General features: G+C 43.5%; 1 protein-coding gene and 1 pseudogene across 2 annotated transcripts in view; both read right to left on the bottom strand.

The window, feature by feature from the left end:
* Positions 1-13,050, bottom strand: part of HSPG2 (heparan sulfate proteoglycan 2) — a 139,197-nt gene that overhangs the window by 107,539 nt on the left and 18,608 nt on the right. The window lies entirely within an intron of this gene.
* Positions 8,503-8,600, bottom strand: LOC132532521 (U6 spliceosomal RNA; annotated as a pseudogene).

The raw sequence follows: 13,050 nt of genomic DNA, 5'->3' as shown, positions 1-13,050 counted from the left end.
ACCCCCAAGACTGAGCTGGGTGTCAGGAGCCTGAATTCAATCCCTAAGTAGCTGTACGACTTAAAGAAAGTCATAGGGTCTTTCTGAATCTGTTTTATCTTCCACCAAGACATTGACTCCTATTTCTTCCACTAGTGGGATCAAAGGAACTAAGGATGTGGACATGTCCCCCAGTATCAGCCCCAATGCCTCCCAGAGCCAGAGCCATGGCCATGGAGGATGATAGGAAGATGTGGCAGAGAGGAGGGCAGTGCCCAGTGCTGGCTCTGGATCAAAGCTCAACAGCTACTGACATTAGCTGGTAAGGCTGGTTTAGACAGCCTTAAGGCAGGGGGAGACAGAAAGTCACTTCTGACCCTCAAGACCAGAGACTACAGCAAGAGCAGTAGCAGGAGGCAGCAAGCTAGCTGGGGTCATCTCAGACCTTGTGCTGCCAACTGCTCAAATCCCAAGGTTACTGGGCCTGCTTGGCCCACTGGCAAAGACGTAAGCCTCCATGCCTCACCTTAACCCACAACCCTTTACCCAGTTTCCTGGGAAGTCTGAGTTCTGGGTGGAGGAGCTAAAGCAAAGGTCTGTGGGCTAAACTGCTAGGTTGCTGCAGAGACCCTGCTGGGGATGAAGACAAGGCTGAGCAGACATAGGATTCTAAGAGAGGTCTTGTGCTTTCTCTAGTACATACAGCCTGGATGTAGATCTGTGAGAAAACTTTTGAAGGCTTCAAGCTGTCTTGTCTGGCCCTAAGCCAGGCTACATCAGCCCCTTCAGCTCCTCTTCCAGCTCAAGGCCAGTCCTCTCTAGTCTGTCACAGCCCATGTGGCTCTTGCTCCTCTGAACTCCCAATACACCCACAATTACAACTGACTATATTTTCCAAAACAAACATGAAAAAGCAGTTTAACAAAGCATTCCTGGCCCACTTCCGGCTATCAGAAACAGTCTGGGACATGTAGCTTGAAGGTAGAGGTATTCAAATTTCTGAGGCACATCCATGGTTTGGGAGGGGCAGACAACTACTTTTTTAAAATATATTTTGGAGGGCCTGATGGTAGCTCTGCTGATAGTGCACACATGTTACTATATTCAAGGACCTGGCAAGGAAGAAGCTTCTCAAGTGGTGAAACAGTGCTGTGGGTTAACGCTCTCTATTTTATTTTTTCTAAAAAATTTATTGGGGGGGTATTTTTTCTCTATCTCCTTTTCCTCTCTCATTTTCACTTCATCCAAAATAAATAAATTTTAAAAATAAAATATAAAAAATAGTATTTTGGGGGCCAGGTGGTGGTGCACCTGGGTCTTTGCAGTGTGCAAGGACCCAGGTTCAAGTCCCTGTTCCCCACTTGCAGGGGGAAATCTTCACGAGTGGTGAAGCAGGGCTGTGGGTGTCTCTGTTTCTCTCCCTCTCTATCTCCCCTTCCCCTCTCAATTTCTCTGTCTCGGTCTAATAAAAAAAAAAAAAGTTTAAATGAAAGACCAGCAAAGGCTCACCTGGGAAGGTGCCTGCTTTGCCATGTAGGTGACGCAAATTTGAACCCTTGGTACATCACCTAGGAGACTATGGTGCAGGGAACTTTGGTGCTGCAGTGTCTCTCCCTTCCAACAAAAGTGGGGGTGGGGGACAAAATGTCACACCTGGGAAGGTGTTTGGTCTGTCATGAGTGGGACTCAGGTTTGAACCCAGTACATACTATATTGGGGGAAGCTTCGCTGCCATGGTGACTTTCCCTATCTTTTAAAGACATATTTGCTAGCACGAGAGAGAGGTAGAGCATCACTCTGGCACATGCATTCAAATAAAATTCTCTAGCATAGCCACTGAAACATTCCTAGCTGCCCACCCACCCCTATCTCCTAAATTCTTTCCATCTGAAAAAGTTGGCCTGGAGCAGTAAGAAAAAAAAAAGATTAAAAACATGGTCACTTTCATAAGACTGCTGTAAAGATTTAGCAGAACAACCTAAGAGTTTAGCTTAGTACCTAGCACTTCCTAGGTAAAAGTGTTACTTCTCATCTGACCTCCATTCATCCAGGCGCCCTTGTGCCCAGAGACTGAATTCTTTTTTTATATATATTTATTTATTTTTCTTTTGTTGCCCTTGGTTTTTATTGTTGTTGTAGTTATTATTATTGTTATTGATGTCGTTGTTGTTAGATAGGACAGAGAGAAATGGAGAGAGGAGGGGAAGACAGAGAGGGGGAGTGAAAGATAGACACCTGCAGACCTGCTTCACCATCTGTGAAGTGATGCCCCTGCAGGTGAGGAGCCAGGGCTCGAACCAGGATCCTTCAGCCAGTCCTTGCACTTGCACCATGTGTGCTTAACCCACTGCGCTGTAGCCCAACTCCTCCAGAGACTGAATTCTTAGAACACCACTGGGAGTATGGATCAACCTGCCAACATCCATGTTCAGCGAAGAAGCAATAACAGAAGCCAGACCTCCCACCTTCTGCACTCCATAACAATCCTGGGTCCATACTCCCAGAGGGATAAAGAATAGGAAAGCTTCCAGTAGAGGGGATGAGATATGGGATGAGATATGAGATATGGTGGTGGGAAATGTGTGGAATTTTACCCCTCTTACCCTATGGTTTTATCGATATTTTCTATTTTATAAATAAATTAAATAAATAAATAAATAAATAAAAGAACACCCCTGAGGAGAATAAGTCCTGCTCTGCTATCATAAAGACCAAGGAAGGCGCAAAAGAAACCTTCCTGCAAAAGATCTAGCAGATTTCTGGGTAGTGAGCTGTCAGAGCTGGAAGGAATGGCCTAGCCCACAGTCCCTCACTCATCAGAAATTCCCAAAAGATCTGAAGAGATGCTTCTCCAAAGAAGACATACAGATAGCTGACAGAAATAGGAAACATATTCAAAACCACTTGTTATTAGTGAAATTAAAACTAAAACTATAATGACACAATACCTCACACTAGTAAGACTAGTCTACCACACTAGTCACTGGGGAAATATCTCAACTGGCAGAGCGTTGGACTTTATGTATGCTTGACATTCTATGTTCAATCCCTGGTACCACGTAGACCACAGTGGCTTGTCTTAGCTGTGTCTCATCGAAACCCTCCCTTTTACAGGTAATGAACAAAATACAACTTGGAAAAAGAAAGATTGGAAACAAGTGCTGGCAAGTATGTGGAAGACAAGGAACTCTGGCACATTACTGTTGACAATACAAACCCATAGGGATGCAACTCCATGGAAAACAGTACAGAGGTATCCTTTTTTCTTTTTAATATTTACTTATTTATTTTCCCTTTTGTTGCCCTTGCTGTTCATCAGTGTTGTTGTTACTATTATTGTTGTCATTGTTGGAAAGGACAAAGAGAAATGAAGAGAGGAGGGGAAGACAGAGAAGGGGAGAGAAAGAGAGATACCTGCAGACGTGCTTCACCACCTGTGAAGTGACTCCCCTGCAGGTGGGGAGCTGGGGGGCTCGAACCGAGATCCTTACACCAGTCCTTGCGTTTCGCGCCATGTGCGCTTAACCCGCTGTGCTACCACCCAACTCCCCAGAGGTATCTTTAAGAGAAAAAAAAAAAAAGAGAATGGGGTTGGCAAAACAGCTAATCTGGACAGCATGCTGCTTGTCACGTGCAAGACCCAGGTTCAAGTCTGGCCCCCCACTGCAATGAAGGAAGATTTGGTGCTGTGATCTATCTGCCTCTCTGTCTCTCCCTCTCTCTCCCTCTCCCTCTCTCTCTTTCTGCCTCAGTCTTTGCCTCACTCTAACTCAAAAAGTCAACCCAGAGAGTATGGATTGACTTGCCAACACCCATGTTCAGCAGAGAAACAATTACAGAAGACAGACCTTCCACCTTCTGCACCCCAGAATGATTCTGGGTCCATGCTTCCAGAGGGATAAAGAATAGGGAAGCTATCAAAGGAAGGGGATTGGATATGGAGCTCTGGGGATGGGCACTGTGTGGAAATGTAACCTTCATCCTATAGTCTTGTCAATATTTCCATTTTATAAATAAAAAGAAAGGAAGAAAGGAAGGAAGGAGGGAAGGAGGGAAGGAGGGAAGGAAGGAAGGAAGGGAGAAAGAGAGAAAGAGAGAAAGAGAGAAAGAAAGAAAGAAAGAAAGAAAGAAAGAAAGAAAGAAAGAAAGAAAGAGAGGTCAACCAAGAGCAGTGAAGTCCAGGAGATGATGAAAAAAAGAAAATAAAAATGGAGCTATCTGAGGGTAATCTGGTGGTGACATCTGTCACCCCATTGACTGCCAAGATTGATTCAGCTGATCTGGCTGACTGGGCTGGTATAACCTTCCTCTCTCACTACTCTATGTGTGACCCTCCCAAAGCTGCACACTCGGTCAAAGATCTTCCCTGAATCTTCGAATCCCCAGACTTCCCCAGTCTTCAGTTGAGGGTATAAGAGTAGCTGCGCTCCCCTGTCAGAACATCCCTCAGGATAGTACTGTCTTATGATCCTGCAATACCACTCCCAGGCTTTAATCAGAAGGAAACAGAAACACTAATTTGAAAGGATACTCACACTCCCTATATTCATAGCAGTGCAATAACCAAAATATGAAATCAACCCAAATACTATTAACAAATCACTGGATAAAGATGCTATGGCACTCCCCAGACAATGCCTTTGGCCCACCTGCATATTAACTGTAGGGCTGACTTCTGTAATTGCACAAAAATTAGCACAGTCTGTAATTGCACCAAAATTTGCACAGTCATAGGCCCCTTGGAATATACCTAAAATAGACCTATTAGCCTTTTCCAAAATAAAGACCCCCAAATCTCATCTGCTATAGTCTTACCTTTAGATTCCTGATTGCTGAACAATTTGTTCTGCTTTATATCATAATGCTTTTCAAGCACCAACTTGCAGATGCTACCATGATGCCAATCTGATTTCACTGGACAGATGACTTCACCAAATGTGTCCTGGAACTCCATCTCTCTAGACCTCTACCCCACTAGGGAAAGACAGAACAGGCTGATCAACCTGCTGACACCCATGTATAATGGAGAAGCAATTACAGAAGTCAGACCCCCATAACGATCCTGGATCCATGCTCCCAGAGAGATAAAGAACGGAAAGCTTCCAATGGAGGGGATGGGATGCAGAACTCTGGTGGTGGAAATTATGTGGAATTGTAACCCCTCTTATCCTATGTCAATCATTGTTAAATCAATTTAAAAAAAAAAAAAGATGCTATGGCATACATACTTAGTGGACTACTACTACTCTGGCACCAAAAAAAGATGACATTGTGCCTTTTAGGATAAAATTGATAGAACTCAGGGTGACTATTCTTCATGAAATAAATGAGGAAGTGAAAGACAACTGCCAGGTAGTATATGTGTAATATGGTAACTAAAACAAACAAACTTGCAAAACATAGTAATGATTCCAAACTGACTCTTGGACTCTGTGGAGACTCTGGTAGTTATCAGAGAGCATAGAGGGGGTGGCTCTTTGATATAATGGCACAGGAACTCTGGCAATGGGTATAGTGACTTTTATACATATTTATACAGGTGTAGAATTGTACTCCTATAATCTTACAGTATTGCAAATCCATGTTAAAGCAATAAAAGTTTTAAAGAAATAAAGAGCATGATTTTTAAAAAAAAGGAAAAAAATTGAGACCAAGAAAAGAAGTAAAGGCACCAATGAGGACCAGCCAGTTTTGAAGACCCTGAGTTCAAATCCCATCTGTGGTAAAGAGACTTAACCTCTTTCAGTTTGATTTGAGGGCCCCTCTCCTTAGCACTGTCACAAGGATAAGCTGGACCATATATGTGGTGTGCTTACAGCAACACAGGTACTCAGAGAAGAGAGGGCAGTTCCAAGTCTCCCAACATCTCCATAAGTAGAAACAGACACAGCACCTAGATCTCCTGACTCCTAACAAGGGCCTTCCCCACCTATGGAGATGGGGTCCCCCAGGACCAGGGTCAGGAGCCACACAGATAAGGATGCCATTAGGCTGGATGTATGTCAGCCTGAGACCACTGTGTGAACATTCAAAACTTAGAGCTGGTTTCTCTAACCTGTCCTAAGTCTAGCCAGACTGTCCCAGCCATTGAAAAGGCAGGCAGGGCTGCCAAGCAAGGGTGCATGTCTTTGGCAGGGACTCAGGTTACCGGAAATAGTAAATCTCTAGCTGCTTGTCACCTCAGACCAGGAATGCCTGCAGTCTGAAGCAAACATCCTGTCCACCTGCCCTCAAGCACCCCAGGGCTGGTCAGGGACAGCTTGGGACCTGGGTATACTACCCTGTGTTTCTTGCCCAATGTCTGGGGTCTTGGAGTAATCTCTAAGGCTCTCCAGAGAATAAGGGTAACTATCATAAGGGTAACTATCATTTTGGATCATTGGGAACAGTCAGAAATAACTAATGACAAGAGGACAGGAGGTGACTTGAAAAGTCACCCCAAATCTGATTCATTCTTTTTTTCCCCTATTTTTAATTTTTTGACATTTTTACTTAGTGGTATACAAGATTTTAAGATTATAGGAAAATAATTCCTCACTGCAGCCACCACCAAAGTTTTATGACCCCCTCACCCCCATGTTCCATCCAATTCAGTCATATGGATTCTGGGCTTGAGTCTGGGTAAAGGCTCTGATCTTGTTAACCTAGTACTGAAGGTAGCACAGTGTGAACTCTGGAGTAGGACTAACATGGTTGGACGTCTGGCTCTGTCAACTGCCAGCTATGATGGCCTGGGCAAACCTCCCCTCTCTATTATGGACTTGACAAGAGAAGCTCATGAAATTCAAGGAACCTGACTGAATACTTCAGCTCGAGGACTGGTACATATTAAGTTCTCGATAAGTAGTGACTACTAGATATCAGAAAGTATTGGGATGGAGAAAGGAAAATAACCTATAGTTCCCATGTGAGCAGGTGTGGTAAAGCCATGTACTTTCTTGACCTTCATGAAACTGACATTATACTTGATCCCAGACAGATCATAAGGTAATATTTGTTCAGTGGCAAGTATTAAAAGTATAACAAGGTGAGGGAGGACAGAATATCTGGGTGGAGCTGTTATTTTACATTGGACATGATAAAAGGTGACACAAAGATTTGACAAGTAAGATAACAAAGAACAGAAGCTGTAAAGGCCCCAGGGCAGGCATACTCTTGGAATAATCAGGAGGCCAGTTATCTAACCCTCACAAATGCAGTAAGGTGTAACAATAAGGTATAATTCTCTCCATTCCTTAAATGAGGAACCTGGGGCTCAGAGAGGTTTGCCCAGGTTCACAGGTAGAATGAGTGGAAGGGCTAGAATGTTAAACCCTCCTTCTTAGTAAAGTGTCCAGGGGTTACAGTACTCAGAATTTCCATGGGGAGGGAGAGAACTGAAAAAAAGCAACTAAGGTTAATCAAGTTAAGAGTTCCTGATTACCCCAGACTGGCTACATGATCTCAGCTGTCACATCTCAGTGCATGCCTGTCCTATGTACCGCCTAGCTGATGAGGGAGGAGTCCGAAAGAAGGAGAAAGGGTGTATGATACTGGAAGTTAACTTTGAGCTTCTCTGGCAACCTGAACCACCCACAGTATCCTCTGCCCACCTCCCAGCACCAACCCCCAACCCCCAGTTTGTACTTTGCCTACACCTGCCCAGGTCACGTCCCCACATTGCACCCAGGACCCAACTATAGCTAGGACTCGGTACTGCACTGTGGTTCCTGGCAGTAGATATGCCCCCTGGTCCCCAAAATGCAGCCCAGGAATGGCTACTGGTGTTCTGACCAGGTGGGGATCTATACCAGCCTTTGTAACCAGGGGTGCCAGAGCGACCAACCCTCATGGGCACTGGGCCAGGTCCTGAGGCCAAGCCAAGTGTAAACAGCATGTTTGGCACCCAGATATAGGTGCTTTAAGAGTGGGCACGCTGCTCACTGACCCCATCACATCCATCATCTCCACCCTGTTGGGGGGGGGGGGGCAGGCAGCTAGCACCTCTAATGGCAGCTGGGACAGCTGGGGGAGCTCTACTCCCCTCCCCCTGCAACCCCCACCTCCAGGGCAGCAGGAACCTCAGAAGCTGAACAAGGATATTCCAGATGCCAAAAACTGAATGGGACGGCGTAAAGATCCCGATTCAAGCCCCTGGCTCCCCACCTGCAGGGGAATCGCTTCACAGGCAGTGAAGCAGGTCTGCAGGTGTCTATCTTTCTCTCCCTCTCTGTCTTCCCCTCCTCTCTCAATTTCTCTGTCATATCCAACAATGATGACATCAATAACAACAATAATAACTACAACAATAAAACAACAAGGGCAACAAAAGGGAATGAATAAATAAATAAATAAAATTTTTTAAAAAACAGAATGGGAGATAAACAGAAATAGGCAAAGGGGATGGAGGTGGGGAGGTGGGGCATTGGGTGGAATCAAATCATGGACTTTCTAACATTTTGGGTAGAGCCAAGCAAGGGGAGAGTGAGCAAGACCTCCTAGCTATTGGGGAGACTGCTGTGATGGTGGCACAGGTCAGCAACCAAGATGGAGACAGATATGTATTGATATATATGTGCAGGGGCCATGCTATCTTCTCTGTATCATTTCAATTTAAGTATATGTGCTGCCGAAGTGAGTGCTGTGTATGTGTGTGTATGTATTATTTTATTTTGTCTTTTAATGTTGGAGTGACCTGTCCATCCCCACTAAGGCCAAAGGGTCTCTCAATCCTTCCCAGCCTTGGGGTTCTAAAGTGGGATAGGAAACCAGTGATAACAATAACAGTAAGTTCTTACTGAGCATGCATAGCATTTACATGCACCAGGGCTGAGTGACAGAACTTTCTGCAGTGATGTTCTGTATCCTCACTGTCCTATAAGATAGCCAGCTACTAGCAACCTGTTATTGAGCACTTGCTGTGGCTACTGCAATCAGATACCCAGTCTTTTTTCTCTTTATAATATAGTGTTGTGGAGTGTACTGAGGACATCGAACATGTAAGATGCTGCAGTTTCTCCAACCCAGTATGCTTTAAAAGGTAGTGGTGTACCCTGTATGTGTGAAGAACCACATTCAATCCCCCAGTAGCTACCTGCAGTGCCATAAGTATTTCTCCTTACTCTGTCTCACTCTCTATCAGAAATAAAAAATGAAAAGGAAAAAAAAGTCTCCAGGAGTAGTTAAATTATGTAGGCACCACCCTGAAATCTTCCTGGACCCCCCCCACACACACACACACCCCTGACAAAGGTATCTTCCTCCTTACCCCTAAGACATCTGAAGGATTTAATCTCTTCTAGCACTAGAGATTTGGTCTTAATTATAGTCACTTGAGTAAATACTGTCCTGCTGGAGACAGTTACTTGAGGATAGACACAGGTTGATTTTTCTTGTTTTAGCTCTCCTCCCCAGTTTTACTGAGCTACCATTAACATATGACATTGTATAAGTTTAAGGTCTACAGCATCATTATCTGACTTGTATGTGTAGTGGAATGATTACCATAGTGAGGTTATTAATATCCATCACCCCATAAAGAAACAGAAGAAAAGATTTCCCTTCTAATGACGAGAACTCTTAGGATCTACACTTATAACCACTTTCAAGTATACCATCTAGCAGAGTTAACTATAGTCATCAAGCTCACATTACATTTCTAGTACCTCATTATAACCGAGAGTCTGTATCACCTTTATCCAATAGGTTTTCATTCAGGGTTGCTTTTCATTTTTATATATAAAACATATTTGAAGTTTTATTACCTTTATTTTTTGGATATTTGGAGAAATTGAGAGGAAGGGGCAGATAGAGAGACAGAGAGACCTACAGCCCTCCTTCACCACTTGCAAAGCTTTCCCCCTGCAGGTGGGGGGACTGGGAACTTGAACCTGGATCCTTGTGCATTGTAGCATGTGGCTCAGCCAAGTGCACCACCACCTGGCCCCTACAAAACACATTTGTAATGTTATTTTTGGGTACTCCTCATGCCCAGTAGTTAGTGGCTAATACACTAGTATTTATTAGTAGCTTAGTAGTTAGTGGCTAATGCACTAGTATTTATTAAGTTTAAAGGAATTATAAATAGACTTAAAAGTCTGATACTCACTGTCTTACATCTCTACCCCAATCTCCCATGAGCCACTTTCCTACGCTCGACCTCAATTTGTGTAGCATTCAGTGGAGGCATTAACAGTGCCCTTGCCTTGTTGGGAGACTGTCTGTATTTAATATTTTACTTCATGAACACAATATGCCAGGTATTTGACAAATATTACCTTATAACCCATGGAATAACTATATTACGTTCCGCATCATATAGAAGAGACAGTGAAATTAAATAAATGAAAGATACTGCAAGTCAAATGCTTGGTACAGTGTCTGGCACAGAATAAGTGTTAAGTAAATTATAGAGAGACAGCAGTTACTGATACTCCGCAGTTAGACTACAGGACTTGTATGCATAAGGTCCTAAATTTATTCCTTGGTGCCATATATGCCAGAGTTGAGTGGTGTTCTGGTCTCTTTCTCTCTTATAAAATTACAATGCAACAGTGACCAGGGAAATAGCTTAACAAGTAGAGCATCAGTCTTGCATGTCTGAAGTTCCTGGTTCAGTCCCTAGAGCTGCATGTACTGGTTCTCTATAGTTTCTCTCTTTCTCTCTCTACTTCCCTCCTTCCCTATCTCCATCTCTCTCTTGCAAAAATACTCTCATATGTAATACATACATAAAAATATTAAAAATAAAAGTCTTTTTCTATACCCCTGTGAAATAAAATGTTCCCGTTCTGTGGAGGACAGGCAGGCGGGTCACTGTTCCTGCATTTCAGCAAAACTAGGGGACTAGAAATGTAACCAATCAGGTTGGATCTTTTCTCTAACCGAATTGTATACACTTGTATCTTGGCAGCCCAGATTGGATGTGGTATGTGGCCAATCCACCTCACCCTTTGTCTTACCTGTACCTTGATAACTTATAATGCAGCCAATCCACCATTTGCATATTACCCTTGAACCTGATTGGTGCACCTTGTAAACACCTTGTAACCAATCAAAATGTATCTTTTCCAAAACCAACCTGTAACCAATCAAAGCACCCCATGCCTGCCTTGAAGGGTATATAAGTGGCTTTCTAAATTAGGCAAGTAGTCTGGAGTGGCAGGCCTCTGCTAGATTCTACCTGTGTAATAAAATATCTCCCTGCCCTCCAAGGGTTTCCACCTCAGACTCGGTTCTTTGGATCTGCTACACCTGGAGCTGAAACACCCTTGAGCTGTAATACCTGAAGCTGTACCATTCTTGAGCTGTAACACTTGGAGCTGTTCCGTGGATATTTCCATAACACCTGAACAACACAAATTTTAACTGTGTATGTCCACTCATACAGGCACTATAAAATTATATTGACAATAAATACAATGTGGTACCATAAATGTATTTTCTTTGTGATTTTCTTAATATTTTCTTTAGACGACTATAAAATACAGCAAGTAACACATACAATATGCAAAAAAGTGTTCCTCAAGTGTACTGTTATCAACAAGACTTGCCATTAAAAAGCTATGTATAGGGTAGGGGAGACAGTATAATGGTTGTTCAAACAGACTCTCAGACTTGATGCTTCGAAGTCTCAAGTTCAAGCCCCCACACTACCATTAATCAGAGGTTAGCAGTGTTCTGGTAAACAAAATAACTATATTGGGCAGGGGTAGATAGCATAATGGTTATGCAAACAGACTCCCATGCCTGAGGCTCTAAAGTCTAGGTTCAATCCCCTGCACCACCATAAACCAGAGCTGAGCAGTGCTCTGGTTAAAAAAATTAATAAATAACTATGAGTAGTTAAGTTTTGGGGAAGCCAAAAGTTACTTGTGAATTCTCTTCATGAGAGATTGGCACCCATAGCCCCCACATATTGGTTTAGGTCAACTGTATAGTCGAGAATGTACAAAAAAAAATAAAAAATAAGCAACTTGGGGAACTTAGGTTACTTACCCAGGCTGAGCACATAACAAGTATTTCTCCTTAAATGTTTACTGCTAACAGTAAAACAACTGTCCCAAATGTTCTGGTGATACATGGGGTGACCCTGACTGAGCAGGGCAGTCCCTGCTCTAACATATGTTCCCTTCTCTGACCAGTACAGAACGCCTTTCTGTCACCATCTTTCTTCAAGGACAGGAAGTGTGGACTGACTTTGAGAGACTGACAACCAAATCTGACCTGATGGCCGAATAGGGAGAGGCAAGCCTGATTAAGTTTCAAAAGTAGGGAAGACACTTTCTTTAGATCTCCAGGGTCTTCAGTACCTCATACCTCTCCTCTCCACCAGCACAGATGAAGAAGAGGCAGGATTTCAGAAGAGAAGGAACACTGATAAGAGTTTCCATGCTCTAACCTCATCAAAGTAAGAACTGCAAAAGTTGAATAAGGGCAAGAAACTGGCATACTTTAATGATGACTCTTTAGTCACTATCAAGCCACCCCATCAGCTGGGCCCTATTCGGGGAGCCTAGACCTCGAATAAATCCCTCTCTCCGTTGTTACCAATCATTCCTATCACCCCTTTGTGGGCCCCCATAGGACCTTACCCTCAACTGGATCAACAATGGTAGAGAATATTCCATCCTCCGAAGGGAGGCTGGACAATATACTCTATGGGTCCTGATCTTGGGGCAGCTTGGAACGTTCCTACTTATGACCACAGAATGTTAGCTCAAATCTACAGTGATGCAGAGGTCACATAGGCTCCTAAACTAAATATGGGCCCCAGGTCACATCAAATCAATGGGGTTTACAGTCAGCAATATTTATACCCATTTCCCGTATTTGGGAGTTACTGTCTTCCCTTATCCAGCTTTCTGGTCCTTCTGCCAGCCATGACATCACCTCTCCAGACAATAATTAGCATCCACCTGCATATCAGATTTCAGGCTCAGGCAAAAAAAAAAAAAAAAATCACTAGTATAGCTACAGGCCCTTTGGAATATAACTAAAATATTCCTACTAGCTATCTACAAAATGGAAGGCCCCCCCCAACTCTTCATCTGCACTATTCCAGCCTTTAGGTCTATGATTGGTCAACAATTT

This window comes from Erinaceus europaeus, chromosome 13, assembly GCF_950295315.1.
Source record: "Erinaceus europaeus chromosome 13, mEriEur2.1, whole genome shotgun sequence".
NCBI lineage: Eukaryota > Metazoa > Chordata > Mammalia > Eulipotyphla > Erinaceidae > Erinaceus > Erinaceus europaeus.
Note: the sequence above shows the minus strand (reverse complement) of the source record. Positions and strands in the feature narration are given on the sequence as shown.